The sequence below is a fragment of the Oreochromis niloticus genome, linkage group LG10 (genome assembly GCF_001858045.2).
Source record: "Oreochromis niloticus isolate F11D_XX linkage group LG10, O_niloticus_UMD_NMBU, whole genome shotgun sequence".
Lineage (NCBI taxonomy): Eukaryota > Metazoa > Chordata > Actinopteri > Cichliformes > Cichlidae > Oreochromis > Oreochromis niloticus.
The window spans coordinates 30,937,452-30,952,510 of NC_031975.2; the positions used below are offsets into that span (position 1 = coordinate 30,937,452).

The window sequence follows — 15,059 nt, forward strand, 5'->3', positions numbered from 1 at the left end:
ACTTACACAAATTCACCTGGGAACAATGTGCTTATTTGCACACTCAGTAACATAGTGACTGAACACACATCTAAACTATACTACATTTGCACATTTTGCATCTTGCACATGTCTTTGTCATGTCTCATCTATAATATCCTGACAAAAACTTGAACCTGGTACTCATTACCTACTGCACAATCCACTTTGGATTGTCTCTGTCCTGTCTTTGTTTATCATACAGTTAGTATTGTATAGTTATCATTATTGTATTGTATAGTTTTGTATAGTTAGTAATTAGTATCTTTGTATCTCTTAATTTTACTGAAAGTTAGGATGTTATTTATTTGTAATTTCTAGTTTTATCTCTCTTGGACATATCTTTTATATACTTATAAATGCACCATGGGGGGCTTGGGGTGAAACAGAATTTCAGTACACTGTATATTGTATACTGCTGTATTGACAATAAAGCTCTTGAATTGAATCAACATCAGAGGCTGATGCGTTTCTCACTCTCACTTAAAACTGGGCTTGTCTCATTGATGTACCCGCTTAGCGTCAATATATCACAACATCATGAATCACACTTTCAGTCAAGAGCACTCAGAAACCGCAACTCCCCATGAAAGGCAAGAAGTTTACTAAAATTTATCTTCCCATGCTGACGTCAGCCTGTTATGGTATCATTGTGATGTCACAGAGAGTTGTATTGAAAAATCAAACAGTGTGCTGTACAGCTCTCTCCATCCCCTTTAATATGATATATTAGTCGATATGTATTTTTTAAAATTCTTTTCAAGGTCAACTTTGACCTTAAGTGCTAACAATTAAGATGCTTAGCTAATCTAGATACTCACGTCCAGTGTTGGTCAAGTTACTTGAAAAAAAAAAATCAGTTACTAATTACAGATTACTTCCCCGAAAAAGTAATCCTGTTACTTTACTGATTACTTATTTTCAAAAGTAATTAATTACTTAGTTACTTTTTAAAAAACACGATTTACAACCTGAATAGGTGATAAAGTGATAGATCTTTCAGCCCAATTCTACTTTTTCTGCATAATCCATCATACAAAATGTAATCAAATGGAAAAGTCTCTTTTTAAAACTTGTTTTATTAGTTTTAATCTTTTAACTTTATGCATCAAGCAAAAATTAAATTATATGCAACATTCTCTGACTGGAAGAAATTTGTTTAACATTTAAACCTATTTTCTGCACATTCCAGCACATAAAATAAAATATGTTTTTGTGTTTACACTCACTCTTTCAAATAGATGCAAGTAAAACACAGCAGAAAATAAATAAAGTCAAAGGCTAGTTGCTCTATTTTCACCTGTAAAGCAGGACTGGGGTAGGCGGAGGTTTACCCTGGTGCAGGTGTGCCGTAGCGGTCAGTTGAAGACTCCACGAGTTTCTCTGTGAATTTCCCATTACAGTCGTAGCGCACTCGCTGCTTGCTTGGAAGTTTATGGGTTTTTTCGCTGTAAAAAGAAGTTTTCTTCCCACGCACAACGGACGCTAATGTTTTTGTCACTTTTAATGGAATCAAACTCAAAATAAGGTCAGTACTTCCACGCTTTAAACGCTGCATGCTACACTCTCTCCCGCACTTGATATATTATGATCTGCAGACAGCTGTTGTCACGAACGTCGCACTCGCTTACGTCACTGTCATGAGACATTCTCGCAAAAAATCACGGTTTTAGTAACGCAGTAACGCAGCGTTCCTACGGGAAAGTAACGGTAATCTAATTACCGTTTTTGCAATAGTAATCCCTTACATTACTCGTTACTTGAAAAAAGTAATCAGATTACAGTAACTGTAACACGTTACTGCCCATCTCTGCTCACGTCCCCCAAAGCCTAGTATGTTATTGTGTATATTACTGTGGTCAAAGGAGTTTGCAAAGAAAAGCGTCTGGACTTCTTTGAGTTGCTTGAAGACGTTTCACCTCTCATCCGAGAAGCTTCTTCAGTTCTAAGGTCAAATGGCCGAGAGTCCCAGATTTAAACCCAGTGGGAGTATCCCCCCAAGGAGGGACAAAGGACCCCCTGGTGATCCTCTAATCACATGCGCCAAGGTGTGAAAGCGGGTGTGGGACCTAATCAGCCAGGGTTTCGGGTGAGCTCATTGTGAAACCTGGCCCCACCCTATCATGTGATTTCCTGAGGTCAGATGGCCCAGGATGTGAGTGGGCGTTAAGGCGTCTGGGGAGGGAACTCAAAACTGCTGTAGTGTCCCTTTAAATACCAGATAATTGTTGGGGTTTTTGTAATTCACTGATCATGATTAAGCACTGAAGGTCTTTAGCTTTGACAGACTCCACATGAAAGGGATTCAATGGGACCAGAGGCCAAGCTTATTCAAATTTTTGGGCAGCCTTTGACTCGCTCTGCATCAAAGTCCTCCGAGATCTCCACTCTTTGTTCTGTCTCGAGGGATGAAGACACGGTCGAAGACAATCAGGTTGCCATGCCAACAGTGTGGCACCCAGCAGCACTACCACAGCGCTGTCTCCTCTGACTGAGCACCTTTCTGTTTTACAGTATCCCACTAACACTCTGAGAGGAATTTGCACATCTAAGCTTCCCAGTTCAACCTGCTGGTTTGGAGCAATTAGCGGATGAAGCGCTATATTAATGAGCTCTACAGTGGTTATTAAAGAGCAGAAGGGAATTGTTTATTTTCTTTGTACTTTTCTGTCTAAGTAAATGGTAAATTTCTCTCTTTTTCTGTAATTACTTTTCAAGGTGAAGTCAATTATTTTAAGCCTTACAAAACAGAAAACACTTCTGCTTTGGTGTGACAGCAGTCAGAAAGGCTGAAGGTGTCTTTACAAACAATAAAGTGCATGACAAGCGTCTTACACCTGACTTCTGTAACCATAGACTGCACAGGTGTAGATGGAAGTTTACACACACTCATCATGGGCATGACTGTCATGATAATCTGGGATTTTTAATGATTTCTTGGGTGAGATGGAGATAGATGGATAGATACACTCCAAATAATATTTAGCTAAATTTTCATTAGTAAGTTGCACATTGACCAGATGCTTTGGGTAGCCATCAACAAGCTTCTGGCTTGTAGTCCTCCTTCTTCATTATTTCGTCAACTTTGTGCAGTGTAGCAGTAGCACTGGCACAGAGCCAGGACATGATGCTACCACGGCCATGCTTGACAGTTAGCACAGTGACGCAGGTTTGAAAGACTCAAATACTTCTTGTCATTGTAGCCAGACAGCTCAATCTTTGTCTTGTCTGACCATAAAACATTTCTTTAGAAGGCGATTGGCTTGTCAGGCCTCGGCAAACTGGCTACACATCTGAATAACTTTGTACTTATTTTCAGTGGTTTGAGCCGATGATGCAGGAATCTGTAGTTACTTAGAAACGGCTCCAAGTGACCTTGCCTCATGTGTAAATCTACAATTGTCCTTCTTAGATCTTCACTGACTTTCTTGTACTTTCCCATTGTTCACTGGTCAATCCAATGAGAAATGTCAAACATAAATTTCTTTATGTTGTCAAAGAGGATCTACAAGTTGTATTCAGTCATTATCACTAACAAGAAATTAATGCACCTTGGCTTTGTAAAGTTCAAAGATATTGTTAAACCTTCAACTCTGAGTATTAGAATATCTAAGTATGTATATGTACATATGTAAGTCTGTATTTTTATCTATTTTTATGTGTTTGTGTGTTAGAGAAAAGCACCTTTAATCATACCCTGCTTTACTGTCAATTTCACTTTATAATGAAAGATGATTTACAAAATTAACATCATGTTGTGTTCAGACTTGAAACTAATTATTGAGAAAAAAAACTCGTCAAGAGAATTTTTACTGACAGCTGAAGTGGAATGAATAACTTTCTTACAGACTCATTTAAGATCTGACTTATTGTTGGAAGCACAGGAGTCGCCCCCCTGCTGGCCAGTAGAAAGACCTGAAGGCATTTTGTCAGTGCCTCAAATCTCAAGTCTTAAATTTATTCCAAATAGCTGTTAATGGCATTGGTTTCACATGTCTGCTTACGTTTCATGTGCCATTAGAGTTTCGTTTCAGTGCTGTCGAGTTCTCAATTATTACTTTGTAACTATCACGTTATTCCTGCTCACAAACGGCTCACAGTACCAGAATTCCAGTTAGAGTAAATTACAGTCCTCTGTTAAGGTTTAGATTTGCAGTTATGTCATCATTTCAACGCTCAGCACACTTTGCTAAGCTCTCCTTCAGTGCACACAAATCCACACACTGACAGCAGGACTCCATCCGTCTGAATGCTTTTATATTTATTGTTTTCTTGTCCATTTAGAAGTGGAGAACATTACTACTGTCATGTATACGTGATCAACATGGACACAGCTCCATCCCAATCAAGTTTGATTGGGGTCTATAATATACAAGCTACATATTATTTGTTGGATACAGTCAAAAGCCAGTTGGTCAGGACTTTTCAACAGCTGCTGCATGAATTACAGATTCACATCTGACCGAGTTTGTGTCTGAAAACAAACTTTTTTATTGTATTTGCAGAGCTTTAGATTTCAGACTAGAATCAAGATGTGCTGACAGCTGTGATGGATGCTAAGACTTCATTTGAGAATGGCTGCTGGGAAGTAAACAATTTAACTATGAAACTGAGCTTGTGTGAGACGGCTCACCTGCCGGAGATTTTGATAGATCATAATCATTATACCTTTAGGTTCTCACTCAGAGTCAGGGATGATCAATAATTATGATTGATTATTGTACATTTTTGTGCCACATCATTAAAGGCCAGCAACATTGGGACCACACACATGGATTCTGCTACTTTAGATCCTCCTGAGAAGCTGCAGGTCTTTAACCAACTTCATGGAAAGACTCCAACGAACAGCTGCTGGTTTCAGGGCTCTCTCGTGTTCCTGGTTTCAAAATGGTTTAGACACGTCGTCTTCTTTCATTTTAAAAATGCAGCCAAGCAGGATTGAAATAATGATGCAGACGCTGGCTCAACTTTTTTTTTTTTTGGTGAGCGAGCAGTTTATTTGATGATGCTTCAGGATCATCGAGTGCCCCGAAACTGGAAACGTGGAGATAAAACGACTCCCTAACGCAACGTGGTCAATTATTTCTTCATTTATCTTTTAAGCCTGAAGCCGGTTCATTAGTGTCTTTTTTGTTGAGTCACAACATCCCCACCGGCTTCTTTTTGTGCACTCGTTACCTCTTTTTCTCATCACTCCATCGTGCCACCATTTCTCCTGTATCTTGCAGATCGCTGCCTGACGCTCACTTTTTCCTCTTTTTCATCCGTCCATCAATAATCCTTCTCTAGTCACTCCCCGCTTTACATCATCTTTACATGACATCCTTCCTGCTTGCTTTCTCTGATCATCTTTTCACCACCAACTCACTCCCACTTTCTCTTGCTTTCCCTCCCATTCAAAACTGATTTGCTTTGCGTCTTTGCCCTTCACCCTCACTCTCAGACACGCCCAGAGAGAGATTGTGACAGAGTACAGTGAATTCCCGAGCTGGGCTCCCACTGCATTTACATTCTCTAATCTTGTAACAAAAGGAAGGAGGCGATGAGCCGGTGCCTCGTGGGAAAGGTCAAATTGCTAACTAATCTGCCCTCCCCTACCACCCCCACTCATCCCACTCTCCAGCCCCTCCCTCGTCTTCCCACAGCGCTCTGTAAAAAGCCCACTGTGTCATTGCACTCATGTCTGGAGGTCACTGTACTCCACGGAGCGACCTCGCAAGTTTTGTGTAGCAATTAATTACCGTCACCGTGGCCGGCACATATGGGCCTATTATCATAAGGCCTCATGGGAGGATACTTCCTGCAGCCATTATTCTGTGGGAAGTGACAGGGAACGTTTCAAAATGCCAACAGGCTTTTACTTCCACTGCTTTGTTGGTCCTGTAGTCAGGACAGACACGAGCAGGCAAAGACCGCTGGCTATTTTTAACAACATTCCCACTTCATGGATATGCGGGGTTTGTTTGTGCACCACACTTTGAACTATTAAGAGGATATTAAGACAATTAACCAAAGTTATAACGAGGAAGCAGGTGGAGTATAAGGATCACCTGATCTGTCACTACAAGGTGAAGACAGATCACTGAGATATTACAATAAAACAGGGTGAAAGTGATGACTTTCAGCAAGAATCAAAGGACATCAGCTGACACCAGTTAGCCAGTAAATTAGCAAATGAGCCATTTTAATTATTTTCTGTTCTCTTAAAGCCGTTTTTAAAAAAATAATGCAATTTTCATCCATCAGGTTTTCAGGTTGCCGGGGGCAGCAGTTTCCCTCACCCTGGATCACGTCTCCCAGCTCTGACTGGGGGAAAATGAGGTGTTGCCAAGCCCTCGAAAGACATTGTATTTCAGACATGTTTAGGTCTGCCAGCAGTCACATCTCACCTAGGAGGCATCTGAGTCAGATGATTGAACTGGTTGCTTTCAATGTGAGCTCATCAGCGATCAGCTCATTTCCACTGCTTGCATCGGGAATCGTATTACTTTGGTCTCTACCCACGGCTAAAGGTGCAGGTGGGAATCTTCCTTTCATGGCAGCTCTCTCCTGCATCATGTTCTAAGACCCTGCGAGAACTTGAGGCAGAAACTCACTGTTAACATAAGTGTGCACCCTTCTCGTACATCTTTCAGCATAGAACCTTGGTTCCAAATTTGTTTGCAGAGAACGAAATAGTTCAGGAAAGAAAATATTTATGAATCCCAGACTTGAGCACAAAGGTCACACACACAGATTAACAACATCATAATCACAGGAAACTGCACTGATGGTAGTAAAATCAATAAAGGGCGCTTTCCACCTGGCCATCTCTGTTTTTCTGACTCTGATTCTTCATTTGATCTCTAACTGAACCGCTGTCCCGAGTCTCATCTGGCTGAAATGCCTTTTTTTTATGGATCTTTTGCTTTCAGACAACAAAGCTGAACTAAAGTAAGCAAACACACCAAATGCCTTCTTCTGTAAATGGTAGAAAGGTCTGCATCACTCCCAGCCTCACTGAATTCAAATTGATTTTTAAACTTTTATTAATCACTTTTTAAGCTCCCGTGGCTTTATGCTTACTTTACAGATTTACTCACACCGTATGGAGCCGCCTGCGTTCATTGGGTCAGACCCTCCCACGGCCCACCTCATTACAAAGACACGTTTTCTGTGAAGCTGCAGCAGAGGAACTCATTATGGAGAATTTCTCAGTATCTACTCGTTAATCACTCCTCAAAACTTTTACACAAAGGCTTGTGTGAATGCATCCTGTAGCATTTGTTATTGAGCTATACTTAATAATTCTAATAATTCCATAATATGAACACCTTTTTCAGGTTTTATGCCTTGTTTTATGTATTGTTTTAGCTGTGTGCTCTCCTTTATTATTGAATTTGCAGAACGTAAAATGTAACTAAAACCGTGCTTTGGAGACTGTGGGTTTCAGCACCACGGACAGTGACAGTCTCTGAACATATGTCTGAGCTCTTGGACGATTAGGGAAGATGGAAAAATGCGTCTGGAGTAAAATTCAGAAAACAGTCCACAGACTGGAAACAAAACATCCCAACAACAAACAATCCCAAAACATTCATTATCACTGGAGAATTCAGTCGCTGTAAAAGCAAAGCTCAAACACGGTTTTCTTTTTCTTGTGTTGAGACTCTGATAATCCGATAATCTGCTTATTTTGTGGGAAATCTGTTTTAATATTTTACAATCTTCAAACGGCTGATTTTTAAAAAAATGTTTAACTTTATCGACCATCATGCATCCAGATGTGACAGCTCTTTTAAATGCATAGTCGCTGCAGCCATAGATGACATGAAATGACTAAGCTATAAAATCAGCCTCAGGTTTGTCCACACATTTATGTTTTCTTAATATTTTCTTAGTATTTTGTCAATATTCATAGATTATGGTCAACACAAAAATGTCCTTGTGTACGAGGTCTCGGCTCTGCTTTTTCAGGACCATGGACAGCGACCCCCAGCATGAACGCGCTCTTAAAAAGCCTAAAATAAAACTCTGACAACACTAAGTCCTCTAAATACTGCTGAAATATTATTACTTAATATTTAATGTGTGATTCACTCCCTGGAGAATTTGCCACCTGTGAAGCCAAAGCTCCAGCACAGGTTACTTCTGCTGAAGATGACTTTCTTCTCTAAAACTTTGTTAGATTTGTTTTTGTCATGCGTCACTTAGGAAGAGATGATCAACTGTAAAATCTGCCACGACTCCATCCACAGTTTGCAGATCCAGGCAACCATCGCAGTCCCTTCTTATCGAGCTCAAATGTTTTACCGTGTCGGTCCACACAAGCTGTGCACGCCTCCGCCGGGATCAGCATTTTGGTTTCATTGTTTTTAACCAGTCGTTAGTTTCTGTTTGTGGCAGGACTGGCAGCAGTGAGAATTTCTCCATCCCTGCTTTTGTCTCTGAAACAGAACTTCCCTGCATCCCAGCTCCACATCCATTTTTTTCTCCCTGCCTCACCCATAATATTTCATTTTCCCCTCTCCCCCCTCTGGTTCTCAGGCTCTCTGTTTTCCTCTCTGTACTTCTGGCACTGCTAACGGGCTTTTCGAAGTGGCCTTCAGAAGCAGCTGGATTGCTGCCGGGAGCCTTTGGAGACCTGCCAGGCCGTCATATGCCCCTCTCCACTTTATCCTCCTATGGCTGCCCGTCTCTGCTTCTCCTCCTCTACAAGTTTTAATCTTTCTTTTTCTTCTATGCATCCATCCATCTATCCATCCTCCTCTTCCTCTCTCAGATGGTGTTTTATCTGCACTCCTCCCTCTTCCGCATTCTGTTTTTCACCTTCCTCCCTCCTATGACTCTCATCGTCGTTGCTTCTTGTAGAATCTGCAATAAAATCATGATCCAATCTGTGTGGCACATTGTTCTGTCAAAAACTAAATTGGGATTTCATGAAGCTAAACTATTACAGTTCTTCATGAGTTTCAAAATCTGATGATTGTGTTTCTATGCAACAGGTGGCCCTGCAGTCTATGTGAGCACTTTTATGTCCAAAGCGTATCTCTTTATTCTGTTATGTAAAAGAGAACACGAATGAACCAACGCCTCAGATTCACGGTTTCATTGTTCTCGGAAAATGCAGCACTTATTCCTGAAGCTCGGATACATTAAGATGAAGTGTTTGTCATTCAGCTGTGATTTCACTATGAGCTTGTTTCATCAAAGAAACAACAATACCTGTTTGATGAAAGGGGCGTTCAATTAACTCATAATTTACAAGTAAGGACGCGCTCCAAACAGTCTTATATCTTTTGTTGCACTGAGAGAACATTATCGAGGCAGAGAAGATTACTCCAATTATATTATCGAAGAAACATCATGAGCTTGGAAACCACAACCTTTAAAATGACTGTCTGCAAAGTAAACTTATTAAAAGTGTTTGATTTAAATATATAGAAGCCGTTTTGCTGCTTCTTAACTCTGAGCATTCAGCCACTTTCCCCCAGCGCTACGTGCACTTTATGGAAAAGCTGCAGGACTCATGTCTCATCTCAATTTAAATAGGTTGCTTAAATGAGCTTCTTGGTTACATGTAAATGTCCTGAAGCTCTTACCTGAGGCAGAGAAGGTGTTTGCTGGCAGAAGCTGTTGGGTTTAGCAGAATTATTGTTCGCACAAAGATGCCGTTCATGCTGTATAACAGTTTGATTTTCACTTCAGATAGACAGGAAGCAATTCAATGAAAAGCACTTTAATAGAATAATGTAAAAAGCAAAGTCAAAGAAATCTGTGCACATTAATTGTTATCTCTTCAGGTTCCTGTTCAAGATTTGCTGCTGTGCTTCAGATTATTGTCTCGTTATATGAATCAAACTGATGGTGTCAGGCCCCGCCTCTGCAAAACAAACCCAAATCATCCTCCTCTATAACTGTACTGTCACGAACTTTAACCTTCGACACGCTAACTGAAATGCATCTCTTGGGTTTTTTGCATTTCCTCCTGACCTTGGGATGAATTTGCAGTGACGTCTACTCTTTGTGGCAGTGTATTAAACCACACACCTGAATGCTCCAGACCAGCAAAATGCAAAAAACTCCTTCTTTCTTTCATAGAGGTGCTCACACCTGATAATCACTTATTCAGGTGGGTTTAAATAGCAGCACCTGGCTGCACCATGCTTTCTGAATTCGTATTGAAGTACAGTTTCCAACCACAGTGATGTCAGGCAAGGAGCAAAACTGGGAGCACGCTTATCATTTTTCCCCTCAACATTCATCTCGTGGTGCTTCACACTGGGTCTGTAGTGTATGGAGGTGACTGAAGAGAACATTTAGCTGGAATGAACTGAACTGTGGTGCCTGTGGGAGAGTCATCTAGTGGCTTCACTGACTGTCCACACACCTACAATTTTAGGAAAATCCTGATGGAGGAGATCCAGCTCTAGTACGAGGGGATGAAAATGATGTTCAGGTGATTTTAAAAAAAATAAATAAATTACAGCAGCGCTGACTACCTAATTGACCAAATTCACATCAGTTAAAGCTTTTGATTTTTCCCTGTAGGGTATACTACCACAGACAGGCCGAGATTTCTGATAACGGTTACAAATCTTATCTTAAATTCAAAAATATCTGTGCTTGTTTCAATTTGATGATGACGGAAAATTGCTGACAGAAGCCACAGACCTGAAGATTTCACTCTCCCTGCAGCATATTCTGGTTTTTCAAGAGCTTTTGGAAACTGAAGGATTGTCACAAAAGAAAAAACACAATCCACCAAGCTTGTTTACTTCGGGTAGTGAGGGGATAAAAATCATCCATTTGAGGCATCAGGCTGTAACTCATGCAGAAGATTGTTGGCAGCTTCGCTTTGGTGCTGCAACTGGTGCTTCAAAGTGTGTTTCCTAATGCAAGATCTGGTAATCAGTGACCTCAGAGAGACAAGCAATCTGTCAGCCAGTGGCTCGTCTAAAAATGTTGTTTTTCCTCTTTTCTTTTTGCCAAATTCACATCAAACCGTTCTCTCTGCTCTCCTGTTTCCTTCACCTTCCCCAGACAGATCTGTTGTCTTTCTTTGTGGAGTTTTCTTTGCACAGATCATCATCCAGCCCTTATTTACGTCATCTCACTGCTGAATCATTAGCATGCTTTCACCAACACCAAACACTACCACAGGCAATAGTTTGGAACCCTTTGTGGGCTTATTTTAAATTATTACAGCCACAAGTCAGGCACGTAATCCCAGTGTGTTAGAAAAAAAATGCATATTCACTGTCAGGATGCTTCTGCAGTGCATGTAAACTGATGAAATATGGAGCAGATCCTTGCTGGAAACATTAAAAGTGCTCAGTCACAAAGCAAAACTGAGACAAAAACATGTGTGCTCCAGGGCATGTGCACACACGCGCACAAACATAAAGGCACAGACATGCAGGCTGAATATTAAATCTTAACGTCTTGTCAATATTTACATCTTTGGGGAGACTCGTGTTTCCGAGTTTTGTGAAAAATAAACCGAAGGACAGCAATCGCTGCTGTGTCCTGCGTATCTGCAGTGCACCTCACACATGTGGAGCAAATATAAACGGCAACACATGGCTTCCATGGCGTTGTCATAGAGACAAAGAGTATTCGTGAACTATTTTAACTACCAATAGATTCTTTTGACATCAAAGTTTGAATAAAGCAGCAGGAAACAGGAAACAAAACTTTACTGTGACAGTAGTTGTGTTCCAAAACCTACGCCGCAGCCTTCGGAGGACCCGGCTTTTGTGGTCTACGTGGGCTTGAAAATGAAGTGCCGGGAGTTCACTGTTCTTGCCGGCTCTAGTGAGCTAACCCCCAGTTAGCTATCGAGCGGGTGGGTAACAGATGTCTCCGAAAACGTCGGAGCACTTTTACAAATATGCGATGTCTTGAGATAGACATAGCCACGCCACCTATTGGTTTATATATCTTTTAAAGATTTATAGATTTTGTATTTGGTTGTGCTTTTCTTTATAAATCCAAACATGACCATATCAGCTAACATTATCACACTCGGTTGACTTGCTGCAATGCATAGACACAGCTATCAGTTAAGTGACATATAAATAAAATACTGGAATTTAAAGACTAAAACTATAGCACAGTTTTCTGGAACGGGCTGTACAGTTACATGGAAAGCAGGCTGTATCATCTGTGCTCTGTATTTGTATTAAAAAAGTGCTGATTCTACAAAGACAGCCAAGAGGTCCAGTTCAGTGCCTCAGTGTAACTGTGGTTTGTACATGTTAGACAAGTTTAGACAAGACCTTAATAAAGGAAAATGTGTAGATATATACTCAAGTTAAAAAAAACACTCTCCTATAGTTTTTGTGGATCTCATTATTTAAGTCATAATACTACATTTAATTTATATAAAAATATAAAAGTGAGCCTGTTCATTTACTGCTCTTGACAGTGCTAACGGCTCCTCTTCCCCTCTTCGTTCACGTCAACTTCTTCTCCCAGATGCTTTGTTGGATTTATCTCGACATAAAATTGTGCTGCTTGATTCAATAAATCTCAGCTTAACATTCACGTTTGGTGCCAAGTTGCCATCTGAGCCACGTTACAGTGAACCTTTGGGCTCTCCAGTGTCCCCTCATATCAGAAAACAAATAACACCTATTCCTCAGATGAACCAGGAGCCGGGTGCTGATCCCAAACCTGACCTGTGCCCTCAGAATCACACTTAGATGCTGCTCTAAATCCTCAGAGCTCACACGGTGCAGTTGACATGCCTGTCAGTTTGTTGTCGTTCCTGGGTAGCCTCTCTGTTTGCTTCGGTTTGATTTCATAAAACCATTTTGTGTTTTCTCGCTTTAGGAAACACGTGTGAAATCAGTCAAACAGTTCTGGCAATATGACAATATGTGCCAGAGTATAGCTGACTGCTTCTGGCTTTTCTATTCATTTACACCAGCACAACAGAATCAACAGTAAGCAGCGTCTGGCGCCCATCGCAGCCCAAAGCAGATGCTGCGTAGGCCAGAATTCAGGAGAGGCACCTGTGCTTTTCCGCTCCACTTAGCTAAAAAAAACACTGAATCATCAGTGCTGGAAAGAAATTGAGTGCTTTGCTTTAGTATTGTACTTCATTACTGCACACTGCCATACTACATTTTGGAAACTTATCTCTAATAATGTAATCCTGGGTATTCACACTCATTCACTCTGAATGGCCCTTATCAGTTGTTATGACTCCTGATAACACCTTGTTGTACATTCTAGTAGGTTCAGTGAGCAGCTATAGTCGTTCTAATCAGTGACAAACAGAAAGAAACTCAAATGATCTGGCAGACCTGTAGAAGTCATGTGCTCATGTTAGGGAGGTCATCAGGACTACTAACAATGCTCTTTAAGAAAAGCTGGAAGATCTGTGGACACTAAATGATGTTATACCAGAGCACTGAACCTGTTAGCAGCTGTGAGAGGCCACAGACTGGTGATATCTCTGGGAAAGATAACTCATAATGGCCATGCAAAGCTCTGATTATAGAGCGGCAACAGCAAATATGGAAGATATCTGTGTTGAGCTATTAGATGCACATAAGGCACTTTTCACTGACTGCCATAATAAACTCCACCTGGGGAGTACTTTTACAGAGTGCAGTCAGTATCAAGGCATTCAGCTTCGATCAAACTCACTCACAGAATAGTTTTAACAAACTTCTTTTTAATCAGACTGAAAACATTTGAGATGATTTCGGTTACAGAGTAAAACTAAATAAACATTAAAGTGACACTGAAAGTGTCTGTGGCGAAAACGCGTCTTTAACCTGCATTCCTCATGATGACCAGCAGGAGTCTGAGAAAATAACCCAACTTCTTACCCAATCTTGGTAATAAGATAAGATCAGTGTTTGATTCAAACAGCAAAAGCAATGATGAACTTCCACCAGACACTTAAAATATGTCCAAATATTTTGTGCATTAAAACATTTTTCTGACTCAACAGTTCTTAATGCAGCCACTCACACTGATTGCACTGGACAAATTTGCAGCATTTAGTTTTTCAAACCAAGCTTGATTTTTAAATCCTAATAAACAGATTTGACCAATCAGATCGCTGCATTTAGCAGCACATGTGCTTGTAACTCAAATTGTGCACCAGCACTGAATTCTCAATGAGATGGAAATAGTGAAATAATCCTATTTGAGCGTAGACACACAACTAGATGGCTCTCTGAAAGCGTTTGTCTGCCTCCTCAGACGTGGTCCCAACTGCACTCACATGAGCTCAAACTCTGACATCCTCAAATATGTACAAAAGTAGTCGTGACTGACCTGCACTGAACTCCTGGATCGAGCTATGCTGCTGCCACTTTGTCGTGAGAACTGGATAAACTCAGGATTCCCGTTTCTTCCTTTTCTTGTTCAGGAACATCAACATCAGCTCATCGTCGCTTCATGTCGACTTCATTTTTTTCACAAAAACGCAACATGTTCTGTGTGTGTTTACATTACACAGCAAGTTCAGATCTGGTAAATTCTGGATAATTTCGTGTTCGGTGTGTAACAGCCTTTAAATGTCCGGAATGACACCAGTTTTCAGTCACTGCAAATGCAATCTGTTTACTTTTCTTCTAACTGCTCAGATTAAAGGTCCATCTGAAAGGTTCTGAAACCAAGTTTGGTCCCACTGTGGGAAGTGTGAGTGTGATAGCATCTCTGTGCAACTTTCACTGAAGCACATCAAACTACACTCAGGGTGTTTCCTCCAGTCCTAATCATCTTACAGCTCGACCACATTCCACATGATAAATTTGACTTTACAAGACTTGAGAAACAAAAAATCTCTGCAAAAAAATTAAAAAAAGAAGCAAATGTAAACATAAGGGGACAGTCTGTAAAATGCACATTTAATACATTTAAATAAAAAAACAAAACAAAACAGGAAGTGCAGGAACAGACGTCCACGCAGCATGTTGCTGGACAGTAGAGGTGAGGAGGGATCGCTTTTTTAACCAGCTTTTTGTTTATGGTGTGACGTCATTTTGTAGATTTTGTTCTCATTTAGTATAAAACAGATAATAAAGTCAGGTATCCTA

General features: G+C 40.6%; 1 protein-coding gene across 3 annotated transcripts in view; it reads right to left on the reverse strand.

Moving 5' to 3' along the window:
- The window catches only part of sgcd (sarcoglycan, delta (dystrophin-associated glycoprotein)), a 413,854-nt gene that overhangs the window by 237,224 nt on the left and 161,571 nt on the right, over positions 1–15,059 (reverse strand). The window lies entirely within an intron of this gene.